The sequence below is a fragment of the Erinaceus europaeus genome, chromosome 5, assembly GCF_950295315.1.
Source record: "Erinaceus europaeus chromosome 5, mEriEur2.1, whole genome shotgun sequence".
NCBI lineage: Eukaryota > Metazoa > Chordata > Mammalia > Eulipotyphla > Erinaceidae > Erinaceus > Erinaceus europaeus.
The window spans coordinates 89,948,331-89,975,398 of NC_080166.1; the positions used below are offsets into that span (position 1 = coordinate 89,948,331).

At 39.9% G+C, this 27,068-nt stretch overlaps 1 protein-coding gene and 1 pseudogene across 8 annotated transcripts in view; both read right to left on the reverse strand.

Annotated features, from left to right (window-relative positions):
• KLF12 (KLF transcription factor 12) overlaps nt 1-27,068 on the reverse strand; it is a 472,528-nt gene that overhangs the window by 47,083 nt on the left and 398,377 nt on the right. The window lies entirely within an intron of this gene.
• Nucleotides 5,134-6,399, reverse strand: LOC107522731 (interferon-stimulated 20 kDa exonuclease-like 2; annotated as a pseudogene).

A 27,068-nucleotide genomic window follows, 5' to 3' on the forward strand; every position in this document is an offset into this window, starting at 1 on the left:
TCACAAATTGGTTCCTCATGATGTCTTCTCTCAGTGTGAGAGTTTTCAAAGCTCAATTTAGAGTCCAAAGGTCCAAGCCAGCTATGAAGAGGCTTTAGCTCCCAGGGCTTGGCCTGCTGGGCAGACAACCAGTCCCTTTGGCTTTGGCAGCTCTCTAGCCTCCCAAGCACCTGGACTGCCTGCCTCTCGTGTTCCTTCCTGGGATTCCTAATTTCCAATCTTGGCAGGAGCTTTATTTTGCTGCCTCTGAGCACACAGGCACGGGGCACTAGTGAGCCAAAGGCAGGCAGTGTGGCTGGTATTGAACTCAGTCTAGTAGCAGTGCCTTCGCCTTGCACTCGTACCTGAGGACCCTGTCTGGATTCATTCCCCACACCCCGTGTACCCCTCCTTGAACTTTTTTTAAAAAATAAAATTTCACAGAAAATACTGAGATTTTATATGCTTTAAGCCAGAAATTATGGTTTGATACATCATTTGAACCATAAACTTTCTAGGCTAGAAAGTGCTTTTTTTTTTTTTTTTCCTCCTCCAGGGTTATTGCTGGGCTCGGTGCCTGCACCATGAATCCACCGCTCCTGGAGGCCATTTTTCCCCCCTTTTGTTGCCCTTGTTGTAGCTTCGTTGTGGTTATTATTATTGCCCTTGTTGACACAATTCGTTGTTGGATAGGACAGAGAGAAATGGAGAGAGGAGGGGAAGACAGAGAAGGGGAGAGAAAAATAGACACCTGCAGACCTGCTTCACCGCCTGTGAAGCGACTCCCCTGCAGGTGGGAAGCCGGGGGCTCAAACCGGGATCCTTATGCCGGTCCCTGCGCTTTGCGCCACATGCGCTTAACCCACTGCGCCACCGCCCGACCCCCAGAAAGTGCTATTTTTAAAGTAAAATCTTTAAGGCTTCCCTGGTCTCTGTAGTTTAGAAGTTCTACCCCTCTTTCCAAATATATATATATATATATATATATATATATATATATATATATATATATATATATATATTTGTATTAAGGACTTAATAATGATTAACAAGATTGTATGATAACGGGTATAATTCCCACCACTAGAGTTCTGTATTCCATCCCTCCACTGAAAGATTCCCTATTCTTTACCCCTCTGTAGTATGTACCAAACTTCTTCATTGAGTGCATAAGGTGGGGGTTCTGGCTTCTGTAGTTTCTTTTCCACTGACTTGGACATTGGCAGGTTGATCCATAGCCCTTAAGGTCATCATGTGATATCTACCATACTGGTTTGACCTTAAACATATCTGATTTTAAGACCCTTAGAATCACACAAAATTTTTAAAAATCACTAAAGAAAAAAAAATTAAAACCCTTAAGAGTAAAGATTTTATTTTAGGGGGCTGGATGATGACACACCTGTGCTCATATTACCATTCACAAGGACTTGGGTGTGAACCCCCAATCCCCATTTGCAGGGGAGAATGCTTCATGACCAATGAAGCAGGTTTGCAGGTGTCTATTTTTCTCTCTCCCTATTTTACCTGCTCCTCTCAATTTTCTCTCTGTCCTATCCAATAAAATAGAAAGTGAAAAAAAAAAAAAAACCTGATTGATGGTAGTCATGGATTCATAGTGCTGGTAATAGTGCCAATTAAAAAAAAAAGATATGGTTTTTTTTATATTTGTCTCTAGATGCTGACATAAAAGTGGTTAAAAGGATGGAGGAACGTGGCACAGTGCTCAAGGACCAGCATAAGGATCCCGGTTCAAGCTCCCCACCTGCAGGGGAGGCGCTTCACAGACCGTGAAGCAGGTCTTCAGGTGTCTATCTTTCTCTCCCCCTCTCTGTCTTCCCCTCCTCTCTTGATTTCTCTCTGTGCTATCCAAGAACAAACAACAACAACAACAACAAGGGCAACAAGAAAAAATGGCTTCCAGGAGTAGTGGATTCATGGTGTAGGCACTGAGCCCCAGCAATAACCCTGGAGGCAAAAAAAAAAAAAAAGGGTGGAGGAAAATGACATGAGGAAGGAGTGTGGGCTACATAGGCTACACCAGGAAGGCTTCACACCAGAGCCTCACATAACACAGAAATTTGATATAAAGGTTAATTCTTCCCATGTCAGGTCAATGTTATTATAAGGTAGAAGGCAGTTCTAATAAGCAGTATATAATGAATCTTTTAAATATTCAAACAACTATAAAAGGTCCAAAACATACAGTTATAATAAGATATTATAATATAGTTATAAACAAACTTTTCCAATGACCATCAAGATGAGCCTTCATCGATTTTATGCTCATCATTAACCAGATATATGTTACACTAGAGGTTTGTTTTATTAAAGAGCACTAAAATTCTATCAGTTAAGTTTGGTACTTAACTTTACATAAATTACTGAAACAGTTTTTATTGCTCAGAGGAGGATAAATAGCATAACCAAGGAGAACTTACCGGTATTCTGCTTGAGGATTTTGTTTCTTGTTGTTTTTTTTTTTTTTTTTTTTTTGCCAAAGGGCTATCTCATACCACACATGAGCATTTCTCATGCCAGTAAACATGTGGGCATTTAGATTTTGGGAAAAAAAAATATATCTCCCCATCTTAAGGAGTGAATATTTTACTTACTTTTTATTTCCTTTCCTTACTCAAACTTAAGTTTTGAATACATTGCCAAATTAACACTGGAAAAATAGGAAGGTGTGTGAATGTGACTCAAACTCATATTTGAAAGAAATACAGAGGATGAGGGAACTGAGGCTAAAATAGTTAATCAAACTAAATGCTGTGAAAATTGTGATATTTGAAACCAGATGTCCAATTGATTCAGGACTTTTCTACTCTCCACTAAGATTGTTTAAAGATCTGCCTAATAAATTTACACAGTATGAAGTAAAATCTTCATGATCACACTGAAACTGTTTTTCAGCACACAGAACTAAAGTCCTCAATTTAATTAATTTTTGCTACATCTGTCAGAGAACTCAGCCTAGGATTAAATGGGTATGATCTCCACTTTGATTATATAATTGTCAACCCAAAACTATATATAGTTTCTTTCTTTTTTGTTGCCTCCAGGGTTATCGCTGGGGCATGGTGCTTGCACTATGAACCCACTGCTCCTGGCAGCCATCTTTTTTCCATTGTTGTTGGTGCTATTGTATAGGACAGAGAGAAACTGAGAGAGGAGAGACAGACAGACATCTGTAGATCTGCTTCACTGCTTATAAAGAGACACCCCTGCAGGTCAAGCTTGGGGCTTGAGCCAGGATCCTTGCACCAGTCCTTGCACTTTGCACTATGTGTGCTTATCCCAGTGTGCTTCTGCCTGGCCCCCTCTTTCTTTCTTTTTAATCACAGTCTTGCTCAGCTCTAATTATTGGTGGTTCTGGAGAGCAAACCTGAGACCTCTCACATAATAAATGTATGTACTACTGCTGTAATATCTCCTTGAGCCTAAAACTGTAAAATTTTCATTATTAAAGTGATTTCAAATCAGTGCATCATGAAATACTTTCTGAACAAGGTAAAATTTTAATGATAAACAAGGAAAACATAGAAAACAAACCCAAAACAGAATATAATGTTTCTAAAAATGAAAGAAATCATGACATTGTATTATGGAGACAGTGTATACAAACTAAGGATTTGTGATCAATAAGCTAACATTATTATATTTAAGAAAAAGGAAACAAGAATACTATTTTGTTGGTAGTCCTTAAAAAATAAACTATAGTATGAAAATCTAGATATAAATTGTAAATTATTAGCTATGAGACCATGGCATATCATTTTTTTGATTCCCAACTACAAAACTGATTTTTGATTCCCAACTACAAAATTGATTTCAACTACAAAATACTATAAAGATTAGTCTATTTTTTCATTATAAAAATTTATCGGAGTCGGGCGGTAGCGCAGCGGGTTAAGTGCACATGGCGCAAAGCACAAGGACTAGTCTAAGGATCCTGTTTCGAGCCCCCTGGTTCTCCACCTGCAGGGGAGTCCCTTCACAGTCAATGAAGCAGGTCTGCAGGTGTCTTATCTTTCTCTCTTCTCTATCTCTCCTCCTCTCCATTTCTCTCTGTCCTATCCAATAACAACAGCATCAATAACAACAACAATAATAACTACAACAACAATAAAAGACAAGGGCAACAAAAGGGAAAATAAATAAGTAAATATTAAAAAAATAATTTAAAAAAATTATCAAGTGAACAATAAGACTTTTCAGAGCCTTGGTTTAGCAAAGCAATCATGAAAAACTATGGAAACACTTTACCTCCCAACGTGGAGAATTGTTGTATGCTTTACATTGGGTTCTAGTTCTCCCCCGCCAAGAGAATTGGATCAGTCCAGTTAGTTTCACGGGCCCGCTTGGCCCCGCCCCGAGGAACCCCGAGAGAGGGTTCCAAAGTGACAGAGTTCGAGAGTAAGAGAGAGTTCCTGAGTTCCAGAGTAAGAGAGAGTGCTTGTGCCGCCGCAAAGAGACAGCAGAGTTCTGTTTGGTGATTAGTTTGGTTTAGTTTATGAATCGTTGTTCCTGAATAAAGAAATACAGCTTCCCTGCCCAGCCGTTGTCTCCGTGTCTCTGTTACCCGCCCGTGAAGCTAGCCCGCCCAGCAGGAGCCGTACGAAATTTTAACAACAGAGAATGGGATCTAATTAAATGCATCTTCTGTTACTTTAGGAAAGGCTTATTTTCTCAAATCAAAAGAGTTGATTTCTAAGCCACACCCTTAGCTCAAATGCCTTGTCACCCTAAGGAGAACTGAACCTCTCCAGACTTGGCTTCTCTGACCAATGTGATCAAGGTGGGAAGAATTTAGAAGCAGACTCTGTGATGTGTAACATCATCATTTGATTTATCACCTAACCAGGCCACTTCTGAGTGAAAGAGGGTGCTGCTAATGACTTGGGAACAAAGATGGAAGATGGGGACATGTGGCCACCCTGACGATAAGGCAGTGTAGGGAACTATGCTTCCCAGCATGCCATGCCATGCCCCTCAAGAGTCAAAAAGCTCCACTAGAGCAGAACACCCTGGGACCTAGGTAGCACCAAGTGAGAGGTAAACAGTGAGACAGTGTAGGGCTGGGCTTTGATGTGGAGGTTTCCTCCTTTCACAGGACACGTAACCAGACAGTACACAACACTTGAGGTGAAATTCAATGAATATTAGGTCAGAAGTGGAGCCTCTCTCAGTTCTAGCTTCCAGCAGGTGAAGATGGTAAAATCTGCAGGGCCACAACCTTGTTTTTTCCGAGTGTTGCCTCTGCTACCTCATGTCACCAGCATTCTTGCTCCTGTTAGTTTCTTTGGGGGGGATTCTGTTCAGATGCTGTTCCCACTCAACTTCAACCAACTTGTACAGTTCTATGGTGGCCTGAGCGTCTTCCACTGAGGAGTGTCCTCTTTTCCCAACCTGAATGTCCCTGCTCAACAGCTTCTTGGTGAGTTGCTTCAAAGACATGGTGGCGTTTTCTGGGCAGTCAGCCTTACGGTTGGGGGTGGGGTGTGAGAGGTGTCACGGGTGAGGGACTTGGGATGGAAGTACCAAAGGACTTTGAAATCGTTGTGGATGGCATGGTCTACCACTATCTTCTCCATGAGTATCTTCAAGACCTAGCTCTAAGGAATCTTAAATGGTGTGGTGTTCACCATGTGCTGTTTCCAGATGCCACGCCACCTGGTGCGGTAGTACACGATGGGGCACAGGGGCAGGATGTACTCATCATAAAGCACATCTCCATCATAGTTGACAATACTACATCTCACCAAGGCGCTGACATGGCCTTTGAGTCCTGTGCCCACCATCTCACAGTCGATTGCTATCATCTTACTTGGCACCTGCTGGAAGGTTCCAGAGTTCTTACTCTCTGTGGAAGCTGTGGTGAAGTTCTGGGGGCCCTTCTTCTGGAAGCCACTTAGGTGGCTCTCAATCTTTGGAAGGGCACTCGAACTCCCCCAACAAATCTACTTTAGCTGCAACAGTACTGGTTTTCTGGGTGGGGGCAGGGGGCAGCCATAGCACAGCAACTTTCTTGTTCAAGGACTGCCCTGATGCTCCAGTAGGCAGCTGTCTTCTTCAAAACAGGAAGGACCTTCCTGGTGCCATCTACTTTTGGAGATTTCCCCTTTCTTTGCAGCTTCGGAGTGGAATTTAGGCAGTTTTCTAGGGAGTTGGCTCTTCTTGTTCAGAATACCCCTCTGTTCCAGGAATCACCGCTTCTTGACAAAACTCTGGTGCTCAGCATTCCCCTCTAATGTCTTCTTGGGGGGAGGATGGCCAAAATCCATATTGAGGAGTAAGGCAGACATGAGGGTAGCAGTGATGAGACAGCAGCCGGGAAGAGTGGCTTGCTTACCAGTGAAAGGAAGGCTGAGGACTCATCCTCTACTGAATTCCAGAGGCTGACATCTGGAGGTCTGTAGCAGAATCCCACAACTAGGCCCAGAAGCGCCAGGACCCAGATCCGGAAATGAGCATGTGTGGCTGAGGCCCGGGCTGGCAGGCTGGCGGGTTGGAACGTGCCAGGAGCCTGCAGCCAGATTAGTCTATTTTAAATGTAAACCTGACTTAATGCTGAGTACATCTCTAACACTTCTTAACTTTGGATTTCTTCTACCTTATTTGGTTAGAAACAGTTGCATCTTAATAAATTTATTCTTTAATAAAGTGTACAATTCAGTAGTCATTATTATATCACAGTGTTACAGAACCATCACCTCTACTTAATTCCAAAATATTTCATTGCCCCAAAAGAAAACTTCATAGTCATTAAAGTTATTTCACTGTTAAGTTGTAAGATTTTTCTTTTTTGTCACCAAGGTTATCACTGGAGTTCTGTGCCCGCACTACAAATCCACTGCTCCTGGTGGTCATTTTTTTCATTTTTTCCCCCTTTTCTATTTCTACTAGATAGAACAGGAAGAAACTGAGTAGGGGTGAGGAGAAAGAGAGGGAGAGTGAAAGACACCTGCAAACATACCTTACTGCTCGTGTCTCCCTGCAGGTGGGTAGCCAGGGCTTGAACCTGTGTCCTTGCGCATAGTAGTGTATGCACTCAGCCATGGGCAAAACACTGCCTTCCCCCAACTTGTAAGATTTCTATCTACTCTGGAAGCAAGTTCATTATGAGATATATAACATACACATATTTTCTCCTTATCTGTGAGCTGTCTTTTTTTTTTTTCTTTTTATTGTATTCTTCAAGCACAAAAGATTACAATTTAATTAAGTCCGGGGCCAGGTAGTGGCAAACCTGGTTGAGTGCACATGTTACAATGCTCAAGGACCTGGGTTTGAGCTCCCGGTCCCCAACTGCAGGGGGAATGCTTTGCAAATGGTGAAGCAGTGCTGCAGGTGTCTCTCCCTCTCTTTCATCTCCACCCTCCCCCTTGATTTCTGGCTGTCTCTATCCAATAAATAAATAAAGATAAATAATTTTTTTAAATTTTAATTAAGCCCAACTTACTTTAGTTGTATATGTAGTAGGCATTGTACCTAAGAAGGCTTTAAGTAAACAGAAGTCTTGAAGTTTCACTCAACCCTTTTTCTTTTTATTTATTTATTTATTTTTTCCCTCCAGGGTTATTGCTGGGCTGGGTGCCTGCACCATGAATCCACCGCTCCTGGAGGCCATTTTCCCCCCTTTTGTTGCCCTTATTGTTGTAGCCTCATTGTGGTTATTATTATTGCCATTGTTGACGCTATTCGTTGTTGGATAGGACAGAGAGAAATGGAGAGAGGAGGGGAAGACAGAGGGGGAGAGAAAGACAGACACCTGCAGACCTGCTTCACTGCCTGTGAAGCGACTCCCCTGCAGGTGGGGAGCCAGGGGCTCGAACCGGGATCCTTACGCCAGTCCTTGCGCTTTGCGCCACATGCGCTTAACCCACTGCGCCACCACCTGACCCCCTACCCTTTTTCTTAAGCATTGAAACATTTAGCTTTCATATTCAGATGTGTGATCCATTTTGAGTTGGTTTCTCATAAAGAAGTCTGAGGACTGACCGTACTGTCTACAAAGTGCACAGTCCTGGCCCACCTCTATCTGCCTAAGGGGAAGCTTTAAATAGAAACTTTGCAATAATTATCATGTACATGTTATTTAATTTTAAAATCATCTTGTGAATGTTAAGATAGTATGTGAATATTATTTACTTTCTTGACGCATCATACAAATATTTACTTTCCTAATTTCACCCTTCTCTATTATTGGCAAAACATTTTCACAGTTCTCTGAATCAGATATTGTTATATTATCAATGGGAGGCTTACCATACTGCTTATAGTAAACTTACTGTGTAATATTGCAGGTACATAATAATGTCTTGTGCCACTATACCTAAATTTAATACCATCACCACAAAATTACAAAACAGCAGGAAGGACATGTGTCTCAGATGTTAAAAGTGCCTAGAACAATAACAGACTTAGGAGCTTTGGTCTACATTTCTGTTTAGTCTAGATTGTATTTTTCCACTGGAAAAAATAAAATTGTGTAGTATATAGCAAGATGGTTTAGTATAGCAATACTAAACCTATTTTTTTTACCATATTTATTGAAGATTAGATGTTATTTTTACCATTAGCTGGTTTTTCTCTTGCTGAGAAAACTAGTACGATGAGAGTGCTAGTTAGCAGTACTTAGTTTCATAGCTATTTTTCATCATAACACTACTGACTCAACAATAAGTCAATGAATATTTTCAGGAAAATGGATAAGTAAAGAGATTCTCAGTTAGTTTATAATTGAGTGAGGAGTAGCATTTAGGTGTCTGTGGAAAAAAAGATGTTAATCTATGTCAAATCTGTAACATACAAGCACTAAAGTACCTCCTCTCTAAATATGTATGTAATTTTCTAAGAGGCTTCTATTCATGGAAAACTGCGTTAGCCTCTAGTACCAGTCCTGATATGAAAACCAATATATTCTTCAAATTTTTAAATCAAGAAGAATGACAGAAGCTCATTTACATATTTAGCAGCCCTCTTAGTGTAGATGTTTAGGGGTGCCTGGAGCTTTGCAGTTCTATCTACTGTCCGTATATTTGTAGGGACTTTGACTATCTCTGTGCTACTCACAGGCTTTCTTCATTTTGCTGGCATTTCATTTCCCTTGCATTTCTTCTTTTGTTTTCCTCTCCCATCCCATTTAAATTATTTTTTTAATTTATTTTTTTTATTGCTTTCAAGGTTATTGTTGGGACTGAGTGCTCGCATTATGAATCCTGGCAGCTATATTTTTCTTTTTTTTTTTTCTTTCTTTCTAATTTTTAGTAGGACAGAAGAATTGAGAGAGGACAGAGACAGAGAAAGAGACAGACCTAGTTCTGGAACCTCTAGTACTAACTATGTCCATACTTTTTTTTTTTTTTTAATCTTTATTTATTGGATAGAGACAGCCAGAAATAGAGAGGGAAGGGGGTGATAGGGAGAGAAACAGAGAGACACGAGCAGCAGCACTGTTTCACCATTTGCAAAGCTTTCCCCCTCTATGTGGGGACTGGAGGCTGGAACTGGGATCCTTATGCTAGTCCTTCCCTTTAACAAAATCCTGGAGGAAAGGGTATAACTAAGACCTTGGGTGGGAGTGAAAGTAAGGTTCAGTCTACAATTTATGACCAAGGAATTTCTAAAGGCACATTTTCTATATCAAGAGAGTTTTGTCCTAGAAGAACTTGGTGCCATCTGTTATGATAATAAAAACTTGTCCAACTTATTATGCATGCAGATCATAATTATACAAGCCATAAAAATGACATGTGATAAAAAAAAAAAGAGAAATAATAAAGTGTTATGGGACTAGAAGAAGAGCGTGGCTAGTTTTGTTTGAGAAGACCAGGATCCAGCAAGTAGGTCTTGAAGAACAGTGGTAAGCAGAAATGTGAATGGTAAAAAGAAAGAAGTGTTTCTGTTAGGATAGTAGTAAGGGAACATATTTAGGACCATGAGTCAGCAAATAAGCCAGCTAATGTGGCAGGAATCCAACAGACAGAAGAACAAAGAGATCACCTAAGAATTCATGACCTATCACAAGATCTCTTGAAAGATGTAATCGGCCATTCTGTAGCCAAAGCTTTACCCGTGGTAGACCACTGAACAGCAAGAACTGAGTTAGCCCACATAGATATAAATTGGTCAGTCCGGACAGTGGGAAGTACACAGGACTAAGAAAAACATAAACCCAGAACCCAGAACTTTCGTTTCAGGAAAGGCCTACTTTCTGCCCACTCTCTCTGTTTCTGGAGAGTGGCACACCTAGTTAAGCACACACATTATAGTGCTCAAGAACCTGGGTCAGATCCATCACTATCTACAGGAGGAAAGCTTCACAGGTGGTGAAACAAGCCTGCAAGCGTCTCTCTGTCTCTCTCCCTCTCTATCTTCCCCTTCCTTCTCAATTTATCTCTGTCTCTATCCAAGAATAAATTAAAATATTTTAAAGAAAAATAATAAACTTCCTCTTACTGTGCCAATGATACCTCCACTTTGAAATTCTTTTTCCCCCAGTATGGATAAGAATGAAAAAAGGGGGGAAGCAATTACAAAAGCCAGACCTTCCACCTTCTGCACCCCATAATGACCCTGGGTCCATACTCACAGAGGGATAAAGAATAGGAAAGCTATCAGGGGAGGGGAGGGGATATGGAGTTCTGATGGTGGGAATTGTGTGGAGTTGTACCCCTCTTATCCTATGGTTTTGTCAGTGATTACTTTTTATGAATAAAAAATAAAATAATTCTATTATAATAGTAAAAAAAAAAAAAAGAATCTGAAAAGGTCTCTATGACAACCTTTCCTAGACTCACCAAACAAGTAAATGCAGTAAAACTCAAAGTTAGCTTAGACCCCACTAAAATCCTATGTGTATTTTATCCCTAACTTGAGGCCAGAATCCATAAACCTAATCCTAGTTTATACACAACAAATGACACTCAACACTTGAACAAGTAGGAGAAGCCCAAGCTTGTCAGGTAAAGAAAGAACTACAATAGCTGAAAAAAGGGCAAGAGACTGGCTTACTTAATGATGGCTTTCTTGGTCACTGTCAAACCACCCCATCACCTGGGGCCCTAGTCAGGGAATCTCTGGATTCCCCCAGAGATTCAATGGGCCTAGATCTCTAGAGTCCCCTTTCTACCATCACTAGTCACTTCCATCCTATGTCCTCTTAGGGGCTTCTTTAGGGCCATACTCTTACTATAAACTAGCAATGGTAAGACTACCCCACTTTCTGAAAGGAGGCTGGGTCATCCCTACTCCGTCACTGGAGGAAGACTGGTCTTGAAATGAGGGCAGAGAGAAGAGAGAAGGGAGCAGGAGAAGACATTTAGTAGTAGGTGTGACTTAGAAAGGAAGAGAAGGCAGGACCATAGCAGGAAAAAAAAAGGGGGCAAATATATATAAATATATAGAGACAGATATAGAAATAATAGTCAACCCATATCTGTCATCTTAGAACTAATATTGTTTCCAATGTAGGGAATGGGGACACAGAACTCTGGTGGTGGGAAAGGTGTGGATTATACCCGTTATATTAAATCACAAATAAAAATTTAAAAAAAAAGAAGAAAGGAAAAGCAGACAGTAAAACTTCTACTCATGGTGGAGTATTGCACCAAGGTAGGCGACTCTGGAGAGAAAGAGTGGAGGAATAGGTCCTCGGGGAAGAGGGTTGGGGTTTCAAGTTGGGGGTGAAAGTATTTTGCAGTATTTTGCCTGCCACAAGGAACTGGGAAATTGTTCCATGTATAGGCAACTGTGCTACAAGACATTAAATCCATCCCTCCCAAAAAAAATGGGGAAAAGTTATTTTGAAGACCATAAAAAAAGACTTAATTAAAAAAAAAAAAACAACCTAAAAGGCCTAAAGAGCTGCCCCATCGCCACCCCAGATCACTGTGACATTTCCCATGAAGAATTACATATAGTTTATAAGTCCTGGGAATAACAGGATTCTTCTTTTTCTTTCTTTCTTTTCCTTTTTTTTTTCTTCTTCTTAGTTTTAAAAGGAAAATTGTGGCTTGTGAAAGTCAGATCATTGGTAAATAAGTGATTAAAGTCTAAGACTTCATCCATTAGAGTTAGTCACTACCATTATCTAAGTACAATGGATTCTACTTGACACCAAGTAAAATTTTGATCCAGAAGGGTAAGGCTGCCATATTAGATAGCTGAGATGAAGAAAGGAGAGAGATGATAATTTTTGAGTATTTTTCTTACTGAAACTCCTTTGCAAAGGGATAATTAACATTCTAAAATCTAATCTGGTAACAAAGAGACAGCCTCCAGGACTCACAGTCCCACCCCCTTCCTGTTGGGCTTGATCAGCTTTATGATCCTGGTTTGAGCCCCCAGCTCCCTCCCTGCAAAGGAATCACTTCACAAGAGGTGTCTATCTTTCCCTCCCCCATCTGTCTTCCCCTCCTCTCTCCATTTCTCTCTGCCCTATCCAACAACTATGACAACAATAATAACTACAACAACAACAAAAAAAAAGCAAGGGCAACAAAAGGGAACAAATAACTGTTTTAAAAATATATTTAAAAGAAAGAAAGAAAAGAAAAGAAAAGAAAAGAAAAGAAAAGAAAAGAAAAGAAAGTTTGAGAAACCATGGTCCAAGAAACAGGAACATCTGAAGGTTTGGATTTTTTTTTTTTTGCCTCCAGGGTTATCACTGGGGCTAGTTGCCTGCACTAGGAATCCACTGCTCCTGGAGGCCATTTTTTCCATTGTTGTTGGATAGGACAGAGAGAAACCGAGAGAGAAAAGGAAGACAGAGAAAGGGAGAGAAAGATAGATACCAGCAGATCTGCTTGTAAAGAGACCACCTTGCAGATGGGGAGCCAGGGTTTTAAACCGGGATCCTAACACTGGTCCTTGTGTTCCTTGCTGTGTGTTCTTAACCTGCTGTGCTACCACTGGCCCCCACAACTGAAGGTTTTGACTTCCTCCCTGACTGCTCCAGGGCTTGGCTTTCCAGTCACTGACCACTCTGTGAAGAGTGAGGAGGTTGAATTGAGTAGCATATTCCCAATCTTCAAATGCAGAATTAAATGGCAGTCATGTCTTTCACATCCTGCAAAAGCTGGTATGACAGAGTTTGATTTTCTGTCACACTGGGCAGCAGGCCCATGTATGGCTTCAAAAACAATATATTTACATCTAAATCAGAGGTATTCATCTTTATCTTTTTATTTTATCCCACTTAACACAGCAGCGGGAGAGAGTTGGGGGAGGGGAGGAGGGCTTTGGGATCCTGGTGCATGATGGTGGAAAAGGACATACATTGAGATTGAGAGTGTTTTGCAGACATCTGTCATGGGGGATAAGAAGTTGTACCCATGTGTCAAACAACTGTACTATAAACCATTACCCCCCACCCATGAAAGGGGAAAAAAAAGTCTAAATCAGAGGGGACTGATCCCAAGTTATGTCAAAAGCAGAACTATTACTTCTTAGTGGATAAAGGAGTAGGAGGAATAAAGGTGAAATCCAATGGCCTAGCTTGGATGACCAAGATAATAGAAATGTCATTAACCAACTTAGAGTTGACAGGAAAAGTGACAACAGAGGGGAAGCTAATAATTAAAATTAATTTATATATAAGTATTAATTTATATTAAATGATAGCAGTGTTGCACTTTCTTTTCATCTGGTAGACAAGCAATAATTGAACAAGGTGGTAGGAAAAAAAAACAATGAAGTATTTTCAGGTGAACTTGGATGCATTCTGTAATATAAGCTCATAAAATAAATTTCATTTAATGGAAATAGAATTTCATTAAGTGCTGTCCAATCAGTAATTCTAAAGGCCAGGTAATTTGTAGAGAAAATTGGGCTAAAATGCATAGTTTTTATTTATTCCGTCAATTAACATTCATTAAATTCATTTAGGGACATTACTGAGTTTATAGTTGGCAGTTTACATACTTGATGGCCTAGGTGATTGCTTTTCTGATTGGTTTTAATTATAGGAGTTTTTTTTTTAGGACCTCAAAGAGATCCACTTAAGTGCAAGGGAGGGCAAAAGGATGAAAGAAATCAGTTTTGAAGTACTTACTACTGCCTTAGGCAGCTTGAGTGTTTTACATATTAGAATAGCTTGATATAGTAGAAGGACTGAAGACCTTTCTTTGAAACTATCAGGGTGAGAATCTCTATTATTATCACCATCATCATCATTTTTTTTTTATTGCCACCAGGGTTATTGTAGGGTTTAAGTACCTATAGAATGAATCTACTGCTTCCAGGAGCTAATGTTTCCTTTTTTTTTTTTTTTTTTTTAACTATTTTACTGGATAGGACAAAGAGAAATTGAAAGGGGAGAGGGAGAGAGAAAACTACCTGAAGACCTGCTTCACCACTTATGAAGCTTCTTTTTCAGGTGGGCAGAAGGGTCTTGAACCCAGGTCCCTGCACTTGATAACCTATGTGTATTCAACTGAGTGTTCTACGACTTTACCCCAAGGGAAAAAAATCTCAAGGATGAAAAAAAAATTTTTTAATCTATGGCTAAGAAAAATTTATTAGCTTCACTAAACTGAGTTTTTCTATAGAACAATAATGCCTACCTTGCAGAGTTATTAAATGGATTTTGGTTATGGAAATACAACACTTTCTGTGGAGAGATAGGAAGTGACTTGAGATGACTAGGACTTCACTTGGTGCAGGTCTCAATTATCAGCACCATTTTACTCCCAGGAATCTAGGATTCAATCAAATTAAATAAGTATCACCCAAGAGCATGGATATTTAGAGAAATGTGCTATGATTTTTAAATAAATGTGATTCTAGTCATCTAAAACAGTACCTGACAGAGGAAGTGCTCAAAAGAAATTTGCTGAATATTAATGAAAAGCATTGCAATCATGATGCTAAAGAAGCAGAGCAACCTCACATGGCCCCAGAGGGAAGAAGTTACCTGAAACTGATTAAATTGAGTTAGACAAAGATAGTGACTTTCAGTGTTCTGCTGAAAGGAATTGTTTTACAAGAAATATATACCGTTCAGAGCTGAGTTTGGAAAACAAAAGGGCAGAAATGCAAGCTTCCCACCCCCAGTTCCTGCTTGGTTTCAGAGCTGAATTTGGAAAACAAAAGGGCAGAAATGCAAGCTTCCTACCCCCAGTTCCTGCTTGGTTTCTCCCTCAGGGCAAACAGCAGTTTTCATAGGATTACAATCTTTGTTTTAGTATCAAATGCTAGGGAAACCAATCTTGATGCTAAAAGGCTTGATTTAGGAGACTGAATGCCTTAGAAGGGACTCAAGTCCCATCCAGTTTGCCCTTAAACTGACCAATTGCATTTCCAGTCCCTCTTACAACCTATATTCCTAGGGGGAAAAAAGGGGGGGGGGGGGTTGCAAGGAGGTAGGCCTGAGCCTAAATATGTAGCAGACTATACTGCCTAGGTAATTGCAATTTCTGGTGTACACACAATGATAAAATTGCATAATGACACATTTCTAACCTTTTATTTATTTGACAGAGACAGACAAAAACGGGGGAGGGGAGAGAAAGACAGAGAGAGACATGTTTGCAGCATTGCTTCACCACTAATAAAGCTTACCACCTGCAGGTGGGGACTGAGGGTTTTAACTAAGGGTCCTTATACATTGTTGCATGTGTGCTAAACCTGGTACATCACTGCCTAGTCATAATGACACATTTCTCAGAATGTATTCTGTCATTAAATATACAATTATGAGCTGCATACATAAGGTAGCTGGAGTAGGTCAGATGCCAATAGGAACTACAGTACTTCAAACACAGAACTTTGGTGGTGGATATGGTATGAAACTATACTCCTGGTATCTTACAATCTTATAAATGACTACATCTCTGAAAAAAAAATTAAGACTGATTCCTAGAGTCATTAAATGAAGTAACACTAGAAGATTGAGTACTTTATGATGGTTTCACCATTCTTATAATTTCTGCAAGATGGCATATCAAGTCCTTTAAATTTTCATATATTAAAGATGATATTGTCAAGTATAAACTTTTTGTATTAATAAGCTTTTGTGGTACTTACATTACAGACAATGTGCAAACAATAATGAGGCAAACAGCATAGATTCCAATAACAACACGGATGCTGGTTGTCCAACTGGTTGTTGCCATACAAGTTCTGTGTGGTATGCTGGGATAAGATGTTCCAGTGTGTTCAATAACACTGGTGTAAGTTCAGATTCATTCGAACAGCAGGTTTGGCAGAAAACTTGATTATTGATGCTTATTATGAGTGAGAATGACCAATACAGTAAAGACTTTTCAGTGGATTCCTAATTACCAATAATAATACTTAGACTCCAATGTATTTATATCATATAGTTTTATCAAAAGCTTTGTTTGAGGGAGACAGCTCACCTGGTAGAGCACATAATATGTGTTCAAGCCCCTGGCCACCATGTGGAGCATCAAACAAGCTTCTTAGCAGTAGAACAGAGATGCATTGTCTCTCTGCCTATACTTCCCTCTTTAGCCTTTCTCTCCCCCTTATCGCTTATGTTCTATCAAAAGAAAAAATATATATATATAAGCTACTGGGCATGATATAATTGTGTAGCCCCCAGAGAAAACATTACAGGCATTTAAAAATATTAGAGAAAAACATGAAACGTATTTTTATTTTCTTCTTTTGCAGTTCACATTATTGTATTCTCACTTCTAAAAATGAATTAAAGCTTTAATAAGAAAGATTACAGATCACCGATTTCTAAGAAATCATCCCCATTTTCAAACCATTGTTATGTTTCGCCCCCCCCCCCCTTTGTCTTCTAGCTAGAAAATTATCCAACTACTGAGGCATTTTAAAAAGTGGACATTCTCATAACCTTCGTATATGGGAATAAATGTACTTCTGGCAATGTTATTGCAGGATTAAATATGAATTATCAGAAAATGTGTGAATGTGGCAACACAGTTTATAGTAACTAGCAGTTTAATATCCTTACTTATTGGTAGTTAAAATATGCTCTGATGCATTATGCCTCTTTTGTCAACACTATTATTTGCTACCCTCTAAACTCTTACATAACTGGAAACTATTAATAGTTTCTGAACCACTTTTACATTTACATTAAAATGATTATAAATATAAGAATATCTAAATTAGTGTTGCCAATAGTAAAACATATTTGTAAATTTATCAGGACACAGCACATTCTTGGATGATTTTATTTTTTTCAACAAGTTGTCTAATACCCAAATCCAGCAGACACTGTTATGTTTATGAGACAAAGATGACTCTTTGAGGTGTGTGAATTCAAAATCAATAACATGTACAGGAACACTCTATCAGCTATTTGTCCGGAGTTCATCTGTAGAACTGCGTGGGCACAGTACTTATAAAAAATATTAAATCTGGGGGACAAGAGTCAATGACCTGCCTGCATGCTGTCAACATGTTACAAAGAATCTTCCAAGAAACAGGCATGGGAACGGGGTGTCTGAAATGCCATCACGTGTTGCAGGGTATGGCTTCTGACCTTTTGGCTGAGGTCAGATGAAGAGTTGCAGAGTGAAACTGCCTAAGTCTTTATCATAGGAGATGTTTTAGAACTAGCCGGGACAGTAGTAACACTGCTTTGTATTCTTAAATGGGTTCAATTCTTGGTTGTTTCAACTCACTGAGACTTTCTTTGCCAACTGTTATTTTATCACAAGAAGAGAGAATCAGAGAAAGCATTCTTGAAAGAGTGGCTCTGAGTCCTGAGGGGAAAGTGTTTTGTGCTCCAGCATATGTTGAAGTGTGAGTGCCTCTGCACCATATCAGTGTGTGGGTAGATGTGTAGGAAAATGCAGGAGAAACAGCAGAGCCGTCTGCTCTGACAGACAGTACAGTGTGTGTATGAGAAGCATCTCCAGTGCCAATGCTGTTTACACATCCGTAAGACAGGCCGAAAATTTCTAGGAGCCAAAGGAAAACATGAGGCATAAAATAGGATAGCCTCCAAGAGGTTTCTAAAATATCCTTCTATCATGAAAGCACCTTTCCTTTGAGAAATCAACCTTCCTCTAAAGACATTTAATTTAAAGTTCAACCTACCCTGAGAATGTTTGCATGGGACAAAAGGAAACTTGTTTGCATCTTATAGGGGAGAAAGCTGAAGTACATGGAGACGAAGGATGCTAGGAACGATGAGCACAGGAAACAGGTGAGACGCTCATGCCTGAACTGATGAGGCAACCCAGGATCCCTTCTGCTGCACCTCCTCCCCACAGGGAACCAGAAGAATATGATGCGTCTAAGAGTTGTGAAAGCTCTGGGATGGTCAGCTATAGCTGGAGTTTCAGAGACTGAATTTCTGATTCCCTTGCATGACAAGAACCTTGATGTCGGATTCATGAAGCATAATAGTAAAAACTTCCTATTGCAGCCCAAAGTGCAGTTAGTCTTTTTATTTGCAGGGGCATCACATGTGCATGAGTCTACCATTCTTGAACTGATTTCATCACCATACTTTGTTTTTAAGTTATCTTTATTTATTTATTGGATAGAGACAGACAGAAATCGAGAGGGAAGGGGGTGATAGATGAGAGATGTTGGTATGCATGAGACCCTTTCTGTTTCATTTGGTTTAAATCCCCCCTGCTTAACATGATTCTGTTTACATAACCACTTCATTCTATTTACATAACCGCTGTTAATAAGCACCACCCTCCCTCCAGGGCATTGGTTCAATCCCCACTGTTTCATGATATGTTTTTGCTCCACCCCCTCTTCTTGTCACACCCTGATCCTCTCCTTGTCACACTCTGATTGTCACCAGTCACTTTTCTCTCCACCCTCTCTATGTCACATCCTGTTTCCACCCTACTTGGCAAGTATATATAAAGACAGCATTGTGAGTTTTATAGCACTTGAGTTTAGCTTAGCTCGTCTTAGATTGTGCTGCGTCCTGCATGAATAAAGAGATACTGCCTACAGCTCAACCATGAGTCCCTGGTCGTCTGTTACCCGCCCGTGAAGCCAGCCTGGCGAAAACAACATAACTCGGCGAAAACAACATAACCCGGCGAAAACAACATAACCCGGCGAAAACAACAGAGAGAGACAGAGAGACACCTGCAACCCCGCTTCACCACTTACAAAGCTTTCCCCCTGCAGGTGGGGACCGAGGGCTTGAACCCGGGTCTTTGTGCACTGTAATGTGTGTGCTCAACTAGGTGCACCACTGCCGGGAGCCAAGGCCTTAGCTAAGACTCTCATATAGCCGGTGAGAGGACATTCCGATCATTGGAACTGAGATACCATCTAGCTGTTTGAAAGTTGCTCACCCACCTCCCTCCCCCACTACCTTAGCAGAACTTCCTCATGGTGTGTGCTTAAAATGCGGCTGCAAAATAAAATTTTCAGAGCTTGATCAGACCTCCTGTCTTGCTCTCGTTCTTCCTGTCTCTTGTCCCCTCCATTCTCTTGCCCCCTACCCTAGGTTTTCCATCGATAACCCCACAGGCTGGGGCACGCCACCACATTTTTATTGTGTGTGTGTGTGCGTGTGTGTGTGTGTGTGTGTGTGTGTATGATAGAAAGAGAGAAATAAAATATCTAAGAGGCAGAGGGCAGATAACCTAAAACTTTGAACATGGTAAGGTGGGAATCCTATTGGGTGAGTTTACTTTTGTCCTGTGGATTGCATTTATTCTTATTGTTCCTATGCTAGTAATATATGCACTCTTAAAAGCATATATGTAAGATAGATAGGTAGTTAGCCAGCCAGCCAGACAGACCTGCAGCATTGCTTCACTGTTTATGAAGCTTTCCCCTTATAGGTGGGAAAAGAAAAACCTCAAGAAATCATTGTCAGATTGGTCAGTCATTGAATGCTTCACAAACATTTGCTGAGCACCTATTATGTATGAACAGCACTAAGCTCTAGGGATTCAATAGTGAGGATGTAACATCCTTGTTCTCACCTGTCACATGAGTAACGCAGAGGACTGAGTGACATGAGACGTCCCATTTCTGAAGTTTTTACACTGACCTTTTAAAGGAAGTTGGGAACCTACTGATATGCTGAGTTTCAACTTCTACCTGCTGAGAATACACTTATTTTGTTCTACAGGCCTAACAGAGTCAATATAATAAAATGTTGTCCATTTAGCAGTATGGTAAACACAAAAAACATAACAGGATCAAAAGGAAGTGTCTATTATTTAGATTCTTGATCTAGGCATGATACTTGGGAAGATTCCTGAACACAAAGTGTTGTGTGGAACATGATTTTTTTTTTAATTTAGAAAAGCTGAAAAATTTAAGAACTGAACCAAATCGCTGAAAATTAATTGCCAGCTTTACTTCAGACAAATCTGAGTTAAAAACAGAGTGCATGTGGATTTTAGTTTCTACTTAGAAAATTATTAATAGCCATTTATTCCCACTGAACTTTTAGGTAATCAAATCACAACAGCTAACATTTATATAGCAAAGTCCTGTTTGCCAGAACTGATTAAGGCAGTGGTAGAGCACAGGACTTGTATGTATGACGTCCCAGGTTCAATTACACTAGAACTGAGTGGGGCACTCATATTTCTGTCTGCTTCTTATAAATAAACTCTTTCATATGTGCCATTTCATTTAATTTTTCCAACACATAAGATCCATTTACACCCTTATCTTACAGACTAGTGAAAGGTCAGGTAAATTAAATAACTATTATTATTATTATCATAATCATTATTATTTTGCCTTCAGGGTTTTTTGCTGGGACTCAGTGCCTGCATTATGAATCCCCTTCTCCTGGTGGTCATTTTTCCATTTTATTGGATTAAGACAGAGAGAAATTGAGAAGGGAGGGGGAGACAGAGAGAGATAGAGAGACAGAGACACCTGGAGACTTGCTTCTTACCTTGTGAAACAACCCCTCTGCAAGTACTATGTGTGTATTATGTGTGCTTACCTGGGTGTGCCAATGCCCAGTTCCCTAAATTAAATAACTTTAAAGAGAGTGAAGTCCATCAACAGATTGCTAACAATGTCAACCCTACTCATGCTGAAGTTACAAAGTAAAAAGTAAAGTTTATATTCTTACTGTAAATTTTTCCTTCCATGAATAGGAATTTGAGTGTCACTTGCAGCAACGTGGGCTAGGGGGATTCAGACCCTAATTCTGAAAAGATAAAGAAATGCCAGCTGCCTTGCAGTGTCTTTGTTACAAAGAATCAGTGAAACTCTATTGGGTCCTTGATTTCATCACTGATAAAATAAGGTTATTAGTGCCTAATGTTAATGTTCTGAAGGCTAGCTATGGATTTTCCATGAAGGAATGGCTAAAATAGGATTGTGAAAATGCAGACCCTCTTCCAGTAAGGGGTCTTTTCAAGGCAGTTTTTTATCTTACATGTCGACTATGTCTCAGTAATAATTTAAAAGACAAGTCTTTATAAACCCTTTTTGCTAAGCCAATGGTAGGAGAAGAGAACAGATCAAGTGACAGGGCTTTGGATGACAGACATCCTAGAGCCTTGATCAGTCCACAAAGCTGGTTGAATATGGGGAGCGGTAGCGGCAGCATCGAAAAAGCACGACAGCACAGAAAACACAGAAAGTTCTACAGAATCCCAGGGCTAAAGGTGCAGGTATGTAGGCAATGAAGAGCGATCCAAGAAAGGAGAGGAAAATAGTTTGTGCTTTCTAGGGTTAGCATGACATGATACTCATCACTTGCAAAACTTCTATCAGGATATTGAAAAAAAATACATAGTAATACACATTACTATGCACAGGGTCCCGGGTTGGAGCCCCCACTGCAGGGTGGGAACACTTCACAAGTGGTGAAGTGGGTCTATAGGTGTCTTTCTCTCTAACTCTCTATCTTCTCCCTCTCCTCTCTCTCTCTTTGTCTCTGTCTCTCTTTACCTCCAAGTTTATCGCTGGAGCTTGGAGACGGCACTATGAATCCACTGCTCCTGTGTCCATTTTTTTCAATTTTTTGGATATGGCAAAGAAATTGAGAGAAGAGGGGGAGATAGAGAGGACAGAAAGAGAGACACTTGCAGACCTGCTTTACTGCTTGTGAAGCAACCCCCCTGAAGGTGGGGAGCTGGGGCTTGAACTGGGATCCTTGTGCTTTGTACTATAGACACTTAAAACCTTGTGAACCACTGCTCCCCCGCCTCAATTTCTCTCTGTTCTATCTAATAGAACTAGGAAGAAAAAGAAAAAGAAAAAAATGGCTGCTGGGAACTGTGCCTTCATAGTGCTGGCACTGAGTCCCAGCGATAACCCTGGTAGCACTAAAAATAAAAAATAAACAAGAGTGCATGGTGATAATACATACATTATTTGTGTGGTATACATATGGATTTTTGTATCTGCCCATCTAGTAATTATTTTCAGAGTATGATCAATTGGGATTACTTTCAGTCAGGGCTAGAATTTCAGAAAATAAGAACACCAGTATTATGAATTCAAGTGGTAAATTCTGAGCTTATGGATACAGTAGTATCAGGACTTTCTAGCTTTAACCAGAGCCATTATTTGGACTAAGGTCTGCTAATGTAATCAGTCACTTAAAAAAATTATTTATTGGGGAACTGTTTTACATTCGACACTAAACAGAATAGTTGGTACATGCATAACATTTCTCAGTTTTCCATATAACAATACAACCCCCACTAGGTCCACTGTCATCCTTTTTGGACCTGTATTCTCCCCACCCACCCACCCACCCCAGAGTCTTTTACTTTGGTGCAATAAGCCAAATCCAGTTCAGGTTCTATTTGTGTGTTCTCTTCTGATCTTGTTTTTCAACATCTGCCTGAGATTGAGATCATCCCATATTCATCCTTCTGTTTCTGACTTATTTCACTTAACATAAATTTTTCAAGGTCCATCCAAGATAAGCTGAAAGTGGCGAAGTCACCATTTTTTATAGCTGAGTAGTATTCCATTATGTATATATACCACAACTTGATCAGCTACTCATCTGTTGTTGGACACCTGGGTTGCTTCCAGGTTTTAGCTATTACAAATTGTGTTGCTAAAAACATATGTGTACACAGATCTTTTTGGATGGGTGTGTTGGGTTCCTTAGGATCTATCCCCAGGAGAGGAATTGCAGGATCATAAAGTAGGTGCATTTCTAGCCTTCTGAGAGTTCTCCAGGCTGTTCTCCACAGAAGCTTGACAAATTCACATTCCCACCAGCAGTGTAGGAGGGTTTCTTTGACCCCACAACATCTCCAGCATTTGTTGCTGTTACCTTTTCTGATGTATGGCATTCTCACAGGAGTGAAGTGGTATCTCATTGTTGTCTTTATTTACATTTTTCTGACAATCAAAGACTTGGAGCATTTTTTTCATGTGTTTCTCAGCCTTCTGGATCTCTTCTGTGGTGAATATTCTGTCCATGTCCTATCCTCAATTTTGGATGGGGTTATTTGTTTTCTTGTGGTTGAGTTTGGCAAGCTCTTTATATATTTTGGTTATTAGCCTCTTGTCTGATGTATGGCATGTAAAGATCTATTCCCATTCTGTGAGGGATCTTTTGGTTTGGGCAGTGGTTTCTTTTGCATTGCAAAAGAAACTTTTTAAGTAAAAACTTAAAAAGAAGCTTTTTAAGTTAATGTAGTCCCATAGGTTTATACTTGCCTTAGTCTTCTTTGTAATTGGATTAATTTCATTGAAGATGTCTTTAAAATTTATGTGGACCCCAACAACAGATGAGTGGCTGAGAAAGCTGTGGTATATATACACAATGGAATACTATGCAGCTATCAAGAACAATGAACCCACCTTCTCTGACCCATCTTGGACAGAGTTAGAAGGAATTATGTTAAGTCAGCTAAGTCAGAAAGATAAAGATGAGGATGGGATGATCCCACTCATCAACAGAAGTTGAGGAAGAAGATCTGAAAGGGAAACTAAAAGCAGGACCTGACCAAATTGTAAGTAGGGCACCAAAGTAAAAACCCTGTGGTGAGGGGTACACATGCAGCTTCCTGGGCCAGTGGGGGGTGGGAGTGGGTGGGAGGGATGGGTCACAGTCTTTTGGTGGTAGGAATGGTGTTTATGTACACTCCTAGTAAAATGTAGTCATATAAATCACTAGTTAATTAATATGAGAGGGGGAAGATTAATTGTATGTCTCGAAGTTTTTAAAACACAGACTGAATCTTTTTAATATATAGGCTGTGTATTTGATATGCGGACTCTCTCAAAAGCCTAGACCAAGTAGATCAGAAGCATCCAATAGCACAGCTATATACAAGATACTGGGTACTGTACAGCAAACTCTAACAAAGGACTTTTCAAAGTTAACCCAATTACCAAATAATGTGATGATAACATTAACTATCGATTGTCTTTTGGAACCCTAAGACAGCAGGAACCTCACATCTCCACTATAGAGCCTCTACTTCCCCCAGTCCTGGAACCCTTGGATAGGGCCCACTTTGCCGTATGCCTCTCCCAATCCATATCAAATAATATTGCATCTGCCGATCACAACCTAATCAACGCAACGATTGCCACCTCAACATGCTTCACTTCAGACTGTGTCCAGAGACTTCACGTGTGGAATGACAACCCTTCAGCTTCATTACTCGGGTGAGACCTTTCCTTTTATAGTATACTTTAATTCCATCTCAGGTGGTTCACTTTCTAACAAAATCCCAAAACCTAGAGATACACCAGTTTCTGTGAGAGAGAGCATATGTTCACACGTATCCATAAACTAATGCAAAATATATACCTGAAAGCAGAAGTACACCAGAGTTTGTAGTGAGTATCCCCGTAACACTTCCTCTCCACTATTCCAAGCTTTGGGTCCATGATTGCTCAACAATTGTTTGGCTTTGTATGTTAACTCTCTTTTCAGTCACCAGATTCCAGATGTCATCAGGATGCCGGCCAGGCTTCCCTGGACTGAAGACCCCACCAATGTGTCCTGGAGCTCCGCTTCCCCCGAGACACACCCTACTAGGGAAAGAGAGAGGCAGACTGGGAGTATGGACTGACCAGTCAACGCCCATGTTCAGCGGGGAAGCAATTACAGAAGCCAGACCTTCCACCTTCTATAACCCACGACCCTGGGTCCATGCTCCCAGAGGGATAGAGAGTGGGAAAACTATCAGGGGAGGGGGTGGGATATGGAGATTGGGTGGTGGGAATTGTGTGCAGTTGTACCCCTCCTACCCTATGGTTTTGTTAATTTATCCTTTCTTAAATAAATTTAAAAAAAAGAATATAAGTAAAAAAATTTAAAAAAAAATTATGTGGAAAAGAGTTCTGCCAATATTTTCCTCTAAGTATCTGATAGTTTCTGGTCTAACATCAAAGTCCTTGATACAGTTGGAATTTACTTTTATATTTGGTGAAATATAGTGGTTCAGTTTCATTCTTCTGCATGTTTCAACCCATTTTTACCAACACCATTTGTTGAAAAGACTCTGTTTTCCCCATTTAATAGTCTGGACACCTTTGTCAAAGATTAGATGTCCATAGGTGTGGGGGCTTACTTCTGGGCTCTCAATTCTATTCCACTGGTCAGTGTGTTTATTCATGTTCCAGTACCAAGCAGTTTTGATGACAATAACCCTATAGGAAAATTTGAGATCCAGGAGTGTGATGCCTCCAGTTCTGTTCTTTTTTCTCAAGATTGTTTTGGCAATTCTAGGTCTTTTCTGGTTCCTGATAAACATTTGTAGCATTTTTGCTCCTAAAAAATGTGGTTGGGATCTTGATGGGGATAGGATTAAATTTGTAGATGGCTCTGGGTAGTATATTCATTTTGATGATGTTAATTCTTCCAACCCATGACCCTGGAGTATCTTTCCACTTCTTTGTGTCTTTTTCAATTTCCTTGAGTAGTGACTCATAATTTTCAGCATACAAGTCTTTCACTTCTTTGGTTAGGTTTATTCCTAGATATTTTATTGTTTTGTTGCTATAGTAAAAGAAATTGATTTCTGGATTTCAACTTCTTCTAACTTAGTCTTTGCATAGAGGAATGCCACTGACTTTTTAATGTTAATTTTGTAGCCTGACACCTTACTGTATTGCCTGATAATATCCAAAAGCTTATTGCTACATTCCTTAGGTTTTTATGTATACTATCATGTCATCTGCAAATAGGGGGAGTTTTATTTCCTCTCTTCCAATCTGTATCCCTTAATTCCTTACTCCTGCCTGATTTCTATGGCAAGCACTTCCAACACTTTGTTGAATACTAATGGTGATAGTGGGCAGCCCTGTCTAGTACCTGATCTGAGGGGAAATGCTTCCAGTTTTTCACCATTATAATGTTGGCTGTAGGTTTGCTATATATAGACTCCACTATCTTCAGGAATTTTCCATCTATTCTTATTTTAAGTAGTGTTTTGATCATAAATGGATGTTGTATTTTGTCAAAGGCTTTCTCTGCAACTGTTGATATGACCATGTGGTTTTTGGTCTTGCTTTTATTGATGTGGTAGATCATGTTGATTGATTTATGTATATTAAACCAACCTTGCATGCCTGGGATAAACCCCACTGGGTCATGATGAACAATCTTTTTAAAAAACTGCTGTATCCGGTTGGCTTTTGGTATCAAAGTGATGTTGGCTTCATAGAAGCTGGAAGGAAGTATTCCTCTTTGACACAGGAGTTGTTAAGTATTGTACTGTTGAGCTTCCACATTTTGGGACTCCTAGTAATCTTTTGTTGGTTGTTAAGTGTTTGTTTAAGTCCACTGTGGTCTGAGAAGATGCTTGGGACGATTTCAATGCTCTTGAATTTGCTGATGCTGTGTTTGTGACCTAACATATGGCCTATCCTTGAGAATGACCCATGTGGACTTGAGTAAAATGTGTATTCCAGTTTCTTGGGGTGAATGACTCTGAAAATGTTCAATAGTTTTAGTTTATCTATCTCCTCATTTAGCTTCCTCATGTCTTTATTGATTTTCTGCTTGGATGATCTGTCAAATTGAGAGAGTATGGTGCTGAAGTCCCCTACTATGACTGTGTTGCTGTTAATATATTGCTGTAGCTTTTTCAGTAGACATTTGATGTATTTTGATGGCTTCTCATTGGGTTGCATAGATGTTAATAACTGTTAAGATCTTTTGATTGACTGATCCACTGAGCATTAAGTAGTGTCCA